This window comes from Benincasa hispida, chromosome 12 (assembly GCF_009727055.1).
Source record: "Benincasa hispida cultivar B227 chromosome 12, ASM972705v1, whole genome shotgun sequence".
Lineage (NCBI taxonomy): Eukaryota > Viridiplantae > Streptophyta > Magnoliopsida > Cucurbitales > Cucurbitaceae > Benincasa > Benincasa hispida.
In genome coordinates, this window is record NC_052360.1 from 65,979,386 (window position 1) to 65,988,850 (window position 9,465).

The 9,465-nt window shown below is 36.2% G+C and overlaps 1 pseudogene; it reads right to left on the reverse strand.

Moving 5' to 3' along the window:
* Nucleotides 1-2,785: 2,785 nt before the first annotated feature.
* Nucleotides 2,786-3,591, reverse strand: LOC120067604 (annotated as a pseudogene).
* Nucleotides 3,592-9,465: the final 5,874 nt, after the last annotated feature.

Consider the following 9,465-nt stretch of genomic DNA (forward strand, 5'->3'; position numbering starts at 1 on the left):
CATGCGTCGAGCAACCTCGGCCAAATGCCCAGCCATGCATCGAGTAGCCTCGGCCAAACTGCCCAGGCATGCGTTGATGTACCCAGCCCATGCGTCAAACACTGTCGAGCATGCCGAGCACCCATACATGTGCCAAGCGCCATGCGTCGAGCGTTATCGAGCCTGTCGAGCGACCATGCCCATGCGTCGATGCCTATGCAGTGAACGCTCTGTCGAACGGCCATGCCCATGCGGCCAAGCACGCCCATGCGTCAGTGGCTAGCACCTAAGCCACACGCCCATGCGTCGAATGGCTAGCACCTATGCCAAGCACCATGCACCCATGCCGAGCATGCCTTGCGGTGATACCTAGTGGGCCATGCGTTGAGGATGAGCGGCCATCCTATGCGTTGGTGATGGCTAGCTCTTGCGATGGGTAAGTTGGATTGCGATGGTAGTGAATTGGCTTGCTATGCATTGATTATAGGATATGCTTTGAGTATAGACTATGCGTTGAACATCCAAGGGTTTGTGGACGCATAAGAAGGATGAACTCATGGAGGATGTCATCTGGACATGTGGCTTGTTAGGAGGAATTCTTAAACCTTAAGCAAATTAGGTGGAGGCATAAGAAGACATGTAAAGGATGGGGGCTATGCGTTGGTGAAAGGAGAAGAAGACACTTTGACTTATTCTGATGCAAGATTGCATTGATGGTGTAAAGAAGAGACACTTGGTCATGCGGCCAAGTAGGAGATGTGGGCCATGGAGCAATCTTGGACGCCTATAAATAGGGCCAAGGATTTCAGATGAGAACTCAAATTCTCTTCAAAGGAAAAAAAGAAGAGTGTTTGAGGTAAGTAGAAGAAGACCATGCATTGGTAGCAAGACCATGTGTTGGTCAAGAAGTTCCAATAGGGGAGATGCTGTCGGGCAGAAAAGACAAAAAGTAGCATCAACTTGGAACGAGGAGTTCTCCTAGAATACTCGTGCGTTTCGAGTGATTCAAAGCCATTTGAAAGCTAAAAGAGTCTAGTTTTCATGGTGGGGCTGTCGGAGAAGAAGCTCCAAGGAATCCGACTGGAGAATGAGGAAAATAAAGAAGGGTCGAGCTGTCGGGTAAGCTAGACCATTCTTGATGTTTTGATGATTCTGGCCAAACCACAAGCAGTTCTAAGTTACGATTTTAAGTTAAGATTCCTGAGACATTTTAGAGTATATGTGTATAAGGAAGTATCTCTAGATAAAGCCTATAACTATGAGTAATCTGAGATTTAAGTTGAATCTGGATTTTAGGGTTCAAAAGGGAGCCCGAGGTGACAAAGGAACTTCTAGAGAGAAAGGTTCCTAAACGATCAAGGTGAGTGACTAAAATATTTAAAATGTTTTAAGAAACCATGTGCTAAAGAAAGATCTTTCAGATAAAGACATGTTTTTTAGGTTTTATTAAAGAAAGTCATTGTATGACTAGTTTTAGTTGAAACTCGATACCGAAGGACATTTAAGAAGATATCTGAGTAGCTCGATACTGAAGGACATAGTTGAGAAGGTATCTGAGCAAAAGTACCCAAGTGTGGGGTAGTTCTTTTGATAAAAAACAGTTTTCTGGTCACTCACTGGGCTTTATAGCTCATGCTTTCCAAATGTTTTTCTTTTTCTTCCTAGGTAGCAAAAGGTGAGGAGTTCGGGATAGAGAATATACAGTAGTGGCACATTAAGTAACTTCACAACATTACTTAATGAAAATCCTAACATATGTTGTTCTCTTGCAGTATGTCTTTGTGTATCCTTTTGTTGATACATTCCACCTTTCGGACAAAGACCTCTCATGGCAGGAGTTAGTATAAACGTGATTGCATTCATAAACAGAAAGGAGTAGTTTCACTGTATATAATCGCATATCATCTTCCTAGGTAAATTACCTAAAATCTCATATTTCAGTCCCATGTTCGGTGGAGGGAAAACTTTACTGCAAAAAAGCTTCGACGAAGAAGAAACAACATTGGTTCTTAAAAGAGAAGGTGCATCAAACATTGCATCGTTGTCTACTCACGAGCAGGTCAAGGACAGGTTCCGGTCACTCTTTTGATGCCATGCCATTGTGGTGGCACGGGAACCACTGAATGGGGGCGGTTTTCATCTCATCGCTGGCGTGTGGAATACAAGTGCATCCAAGCACAGCGCAGCCAAGAGGGTCCAAGATTGCTTCGTCGAATGGGCTGTTTAGAGAGCAGTAGAATGTTGGGTTAGCTCTGCCTTGTTGTGATAGGGGGGTGAGAGGAATTTCTTCAGAAATGTCTTAGTTGGTTGAGGGGTCTTTTGAAGAAGGATCATGAGACTTCCTGACCCGAGGCTGGTGCTTATAGTAAACCGCACAGATACTAGGAGTAAGCCTGCAAGTAGTCTTTATTAAGCTGTAAGCCCTAGAGCTCGAGATTGGTTGTTAAGGTGCTAGTTTTGCAGCAAGAGCTAGTCATTCCCCCGTTGTAGTAGCTTGAAAGGTAGAAAGAGGATAGATAGTAAACAGCCTTGTTGTAGGATAAGCAGTATATCTTGTCTCCGGCTTAGCCTATAACCCTATAATCCCTGGCGCCCTGTCTTGTAGACGAATTCCCTTCTGTTCCTGTTGCGCTTTCTGGTAGGTTGCCGGGTAAGGCGTTGTTATTCTTCTTTCCGCTAGCCCTTGACTTTGACCTTGTGAAACTCTCTTATCTTATTGAGATTGAAGGCTCTATTCTGCCTACTGCTAAAAGAGATGGTAGCTGCTTTGACTCTGTCTTCCTTAGCAAACGAAGCATTCAAGCCCTCAACTGAGGAACTCCAATTCTCTGGCAAATACAGCCTTTTCATCTCATCTCATTTCTTCGCATGTACCTGCATAGCATTCAAGTAATATCCCTTGATTTCACCTGTTTCAGCCTGTGATTTATAAAAGGCTTCCACACAAAATAGGAAACGGTCTCCAATGGCATAAATGGTTGGGAATTCATATTTTCATCATTTTTTGTAAAATCAAGTCCACCGCGTAGACATTCATAAACTGCTCTACCATAATTCTTAGTGGATAATCCCAATTTTGGTTAATAGTACATCCCAATAGAGGGTGACCATACTTGTTCAATTTATCTCTTTCAACCTGGATACCATGAGGCAAGCCGTGGAAAGTTTTAATATAAGCAGTAGGGATTCGCAAATCCTCCAGACGTAGAGCACGCAGAGCCTTGAATCCAAATAAATTACCCACAATGGAAGTCAACATGTTAGTAACAGAACCTTCTTCAAAAAGGTCTAGGAGATAAGCTACAATAAGCAATAAATTGATTTTCTTCTCCATTAAACAGGCTCGAAATCGATTCCATAGCATCGTCCTTTGTAACGATCAAGACTGGTAAGCCCATCGGTCCACACAGTTGTCCATGTACCAGTAGAAGATTCAGCAGCTACATCGGCCCCTGCTTCCTCAGGTGGAACTCCCAGTTGAGGAGTTACTCGGAATGTTGCCAAGATATCAGTATCTTTGGTTTCATATTCAGGAATCGAATAAGTCAATTTAGAATCTTTAACACCAGCTTTGAATCCAACACTTGCTTTAGTCTCTATTTGTGGTGACATAAGTCCCTCCCTACAACTCATGAATTCTCGCATTTCTTCTTCAATTTCTCAAGCCGCAAAAGTGAAGGATCGAAAGGGTCTCGCATTTTACCGGGAAAAACGATAGGAACTTAGTTTTAGGGTAGAATGATCAAGGAAACCTAATTTCATTTCATTTTCCCGGGTTTTTTGATTGCAACTGTGTTTTATGAGTGAAGGATCGAATGATCAGTTGTTTCATTTCATTTTCCCCGTAAAAACGACAGGAAACTCAGGGTTCATTAGTGAAGGATCGAGTCCAATTTAGCTCTAATCTTGTAATACTCGAGTTCCGGATTACAATTTATATATATATTCTCCTTTTTCTCATTTAAAAGATAATCCTGCCAATATCTTGGTCTTTTGGAGAGAAGATATCCTTGACCTGTCCATGATTGAAGCCAATGCCCAATTCATTTCTACCAATGCAAAGATCAAATCTGAAAATACTCAAGGTGGTTAATTACACAAAAGAAATCCATTTTTTTTCACGAGGTAGAACTTCAAATTCCTATTTATTACTGAATCGACCATAGACCAATTCCTCTTTTATTTGGGATGGGAGTATTGACTACCTTTGTAGTCTTAATTCTTCTCCAAATCCACTCCAATCTTCTCACAAACGGTTTGTAGACCACCACGAGAGTCTTTCCAACTATTTTCCAGCCTTAGAACGGAATGATGGAATCCGGTGAGTGATCAATTTAGATAGGAAAAGGGTAAGGAATTGAGAGAGAATTCGGTTACGATTTTTCTTTAAAAAAATCTCATAAAAGTCCACTTTGCCAAGAATAGGTCAAATCACGTAAATCATGCAAATTTAAGTTAATAAGAACTTGACAATCAAATTTCACCAACTCAAAGTGGGATTGACACCTAGCAATGCAAAAATAGGATTTTTCCCACTAAAAAATGTTAGATTTTCCACTAACTTAGTCAAAAATCTATCTTTGACTCTAAAAGTCCAAAGTCCACAATTTGACTTTTTGACTTCTCAAAGTCTAAAGTTAACATCTTGAGTTTTGTTGCAATTTTGACCTAGACAACAATTTTGTCCAATTCTATTTAATTTCAAAATTAATTCTAATAATTAATTTAAAATTAAATTAATATTAAATAATTATTTAAACAATTTAATTAATTTAATTTCATATTTAATTATTAAATCCAATGTTAATCCCAATCAATATAAATCTCTATTCATAGTTTTGATATTTAAATCTTATTTAAATATTTCCAATTATCTCTTTATATGTTTAATTCATAATTAAACATTAGGTTAAGTATATCGGATATATTCAACGCTTCACTCCAAAAACTAAATACGAACACTTCAAACTCGTTTGTCACATTGTTCTAAGGTTTAGTCCGATATGGACTAGTAGGGGACCTATAGATCATGGTCTCCAACGATGAAAGATTAATCGGCTAAACTTAACAAACATTTATTAACTATCGGGTCTGTAAATATATTTATGTCCACTCGATATAACCATCCGTAAGTCAACCTTTTGGGGTAAAAAACTGTTTTATCTAACCATTAGTAAGTCAACCTTTCGGGATAAAAACTGTTTTATCCCCGAGATTACATCTTAAGTCTGATCCTCTAATGAACAATTGGTTTGTGATCCAATCACCAAACCAAGTCCCTCTCGGGCCAATGAAAGGATGGGCCTCTATGTCCCAGCTATCTACCTGGTCTTCCCTAAAATGGGAGGCCTATTGAGCCAGCAGCAATCAAGTTACGTAGGTCTTTCATCTCAACCTTCCATATCCAATAAAAACCCTCCCACCACCCACCTTTCAGTGACAATTGCAAGGTAACCTTGCTGTGACGATTGCAAGTAAATCGGCAACTTTTTACTCTTTATTAAATTAGAAATTATAACTAAAAATTAGCAACCATATCCAAAAAAATCTCTCTAAGAAAGTTAGTTTTAAAAACGCAGATATTGCTATACTTGTAGAAGATTATATCACCATATTTGAGGAAGCCGTTAGATCTGTGGGGCAAAAGAAGGGGCGGTGGGATTCATTTATAAAAGAAAATAAATCTTGAAGGAAAAATTGAGGTGTGCCGTGAACTTCAATTTGTTGCTGAAGAAGAAAAAAGAAAGGGCTGAAAGCACTGGAGAGCTATTTTATTCTTCAGAATTTAGTTCGACAGTGAGCATATATTAGAAAATACAGTTGTAGTTTTCTTGTTGGGTTAGGAGTCTTATCGTCTTATTCCAAGTCACCGAGTTGTGGTATTGGATTCAAATAGTTCGTGTTGAATTATTTATAAGTAAGAGAGTTTACTAATTGGAACATACCACAAATAGGTATTGTGACCATCAAACAATACTAGCTACTTTGTGAACATAACTAAAGTTCTATATAAATACTTACAAAAAAATGGTACATGGACGATATTTAATTCAAAATCATAAATAATAAACAAAAATTCTCAGTTAAATAAAAGAAATCCTAACAAGTTTTATGAAAATGCAGAGAAATAATAAAAAGGTAAAAATTAAATAGTAAAACCAAAAATTTTAGATAAAGTGATATTTGTAAATAACATAACATTAAGAAGAAGAAGAAGAGATAAATGGAAAATTTGATTAGAGTGAAATTTAAAAAGAAAGATTTGGATACTAATTAAAAAAACGGAAAAAGACAAGAAAGAAGCATATAATGGTGTTATACCTTGTAAAAATGGTAAAATGGTATGATTCTATATAATTTTTTTTTATTAAAACGCCATTACACCTTGTAAAAGGAAAAGAAAGAAACAAATAACAAAAGATCAACAAAAGAAAGAAGTAAAAAATGAATTTTTTAAAATCATTATTCACTAGTTAATTAAATTGTAATTTTAATATGTTATTGAAGAAAGGTTGGTGAACAACAAAAGAAAGAAGTAAATAATGACTATTTTATCTCATCAAGCTTCCATCGCACTTTATTTTGTCAATAAGTTATCTAAAAGATTTGTTGCTTCATCCAAATCTTTCATAGTTAAAGCGATAGGTTCAAAGTGCGATATATGTTTGGTGTTTAGAAAAGAATTGGCATGATTATAAAATAAAAGGTAAGATGGAATAATAAGGACAATACAATATTTGAAAGAAATAAAAAAAAAAAAGAAAGGAAAAGAAAGGAAAAATCGTAGCAATTAAGGATAATATGAGATTTGAAAAAGAAATAAAAGAGAGAGAAAACAAATGAAAATTTGAGATAAAAGTGAGATTTGACAACAAAGTTTCGATATTATCTCAATATTCAAACAAATAGGGAGATTTTGTAGGGTATAATATAGAAAGACCAAATTTTAATTACGGTGTAATATATAACAGAAAATCACATATGTGCAATAGAGGTGTTTTGCCATAATTCAAAAGAATCTAGTGTAATTATTGCTCTATGGTTGAATATCCCATGAGTGGAGCCCTAAACTCCTTAAGGCCCATGTGCCACTTTTGGCCTATTTCAATTAAACTTGCTCGACAAACTTGGTGAGGTGTGACATATGATAATCAAGAAAAGGTAATTTGACAAATATCTAAGGTGTTTGTCCTATAAAAAAAATATATAATATATTAATGGTAATTTAAAAAGTAAGCTTCATTTGATCACTTTTGTTGTCATTACCTATGTTCTATAATTGTTATAAAATATAAGTTGTAATCGAAGAATGCAATTCAATTAAGGCGTAGATGGGGATCAATTTGATCACCTAGGATCCACTAGCTAACAGTAATGGTAAATCATAATTTTAAATAAACGTGACTAAAAACAATCAAATTACGTTTGAGATTGAGGCCCATTACGATTACAGTAATTTTCATTATGGATCTATAAACGTGGCCTAAATCAGAAAAGTAGTTTTGAAATATGATTAATGGTTTTTTTTTTTTTTTTTGTCTGTATAAATAGTTAAATGAATAATTAGAAAAAAAAATCTTTTAAATAGGTTAAGGGACAAACACTAGAAGAATATTGGGCTTTAATGTCAGTTTTAAACCGATATTAAAGGGCTTCAATCTCAATTGACAACCGACATTAAAGATAGTGTTATTAAAGCCCTTTAATTTTGGTTGCCTTTAATGTCGGATTTAAACTGACATTTAAGGGCTTTAATAACACAGTCTTTAATGTCGGTTGCAACTAAAGACCAAGAATCAAATGAAGCCCTTTAAACCGACATCGAAGCCTGGAATCTGTCCATTTTATCAATTATTTTCCATTTTTTTTTAAATTTCGTTGCCGAATCCATTTTTTCAGTCAAAAAATTAAAAAGAACATTATATGTCTCGTGTTGGGTCAGGAAATGTCCGTCATTATTTTTATTAAAAAGTATAAAAAAAATATGCATGGCAAGCCATCAATATTTGTCTTCCCCCTATGAATTTATCCACAAACAAGAATCAATATTTCCAATCCATTACATATACTCATCAAATAGGAAATAAACACACTAATCACCAACATTTGCATAACAATAACAAACTTTCATAAAATACTTATGAAGAAATTCTTATTTAAGAGTACCTACGAGCGGAAGCGGATTTTCCAATTCATTGTGACAAAATTACTGCATATACATTCAAAACATACTAATATCCATTCATAATGCTAAAGAGATCAAGAGATCATACCAAATGAAGATTTCTTCTTCACAGCGAATCTAAAACCCAACTATCTACCTCGAACAATCACCACTCGGACAGAAGGAAACGAAGAAGACACCACCACTCAGAGCCCTCAGTATTCTTGGAGTGAGAATCCAAAGTGTTGGCTTTGTTCAGATTTGATAGAGGGAAGGAGGAAGAGAAACCGTACACAACGATCAAGCAAGTGGGAGATGAGGTCGTCTATCGCATAGACAAGACGCTTGATCGTTTAGGTGAAGTATACGATATTGTAGGAAAAAGTAAGCGATCGTCTAAACGATCGAGCAATCATAGAAACGATTGTGTAGGAAAAGGGTAAGCGATTATCCAAACGATCACATAGGAAAAACTAGGCGATCGTCTATACGATCGTTTAGTAAATATCGGGAGCTAAATGATCACTTAAGAAAAAGTAAACGATCGTTTAGTTAATAGCACGCGAAGGTGTAATCGGTAAGCGATCACTTAGCGATATCGTATATGTAAGCGATCGTGCAGGCGCTATCGTGTAGGCACTAATTTTCTAAACGATGACACTTTCTTTAAAAAATGTCCATGCCTTTGACTCCTACACACCGTCAACTATTTATAATTCACTCATCTGTTATTTAGAACAGAAGAGACGGCTTCCCTTTTCCTTTATAACCGTCCAATGAATGTGATCTTATCATATTCATAACATATAAATTAATATCATATATTAATTATAATATTTTTCTCTACTAGATATAAATCATATTTATATCCAATTTTCTCCAAATTAATATATCTCATACATAAAGTTAATTATATCATATTTAATTAACTCGTTCAATTATATCATATATAATCGAACTCCTTCTTGTCAATTTGAACATTTCAAACTGACCTAAAAACTGATTCTCAACTTGTATCCAAGCTACCAAGGGGACCTTTTGGACCTATGGCTCGAAGCTCAAACGGTGTGTGAATAGCTGACTAAACTCTTTAGTCACGATATCCACCATCCGTTAACTGCCAGGCATTCAACTAAAGATCGACAGTTGAACTCTTCTTGCCAGAGATATATTTCTATGTCCATTGGTTATAACCAATCATCAGTACGATACCCTTCACAAATGCTCGTAATTACAGCAGGACAATTTACCATTTTGCCCTTGTAGTTACATCTTCCTCCTTGAGTACCACTGATCTCTCTAACGAATAATACAACATAGTC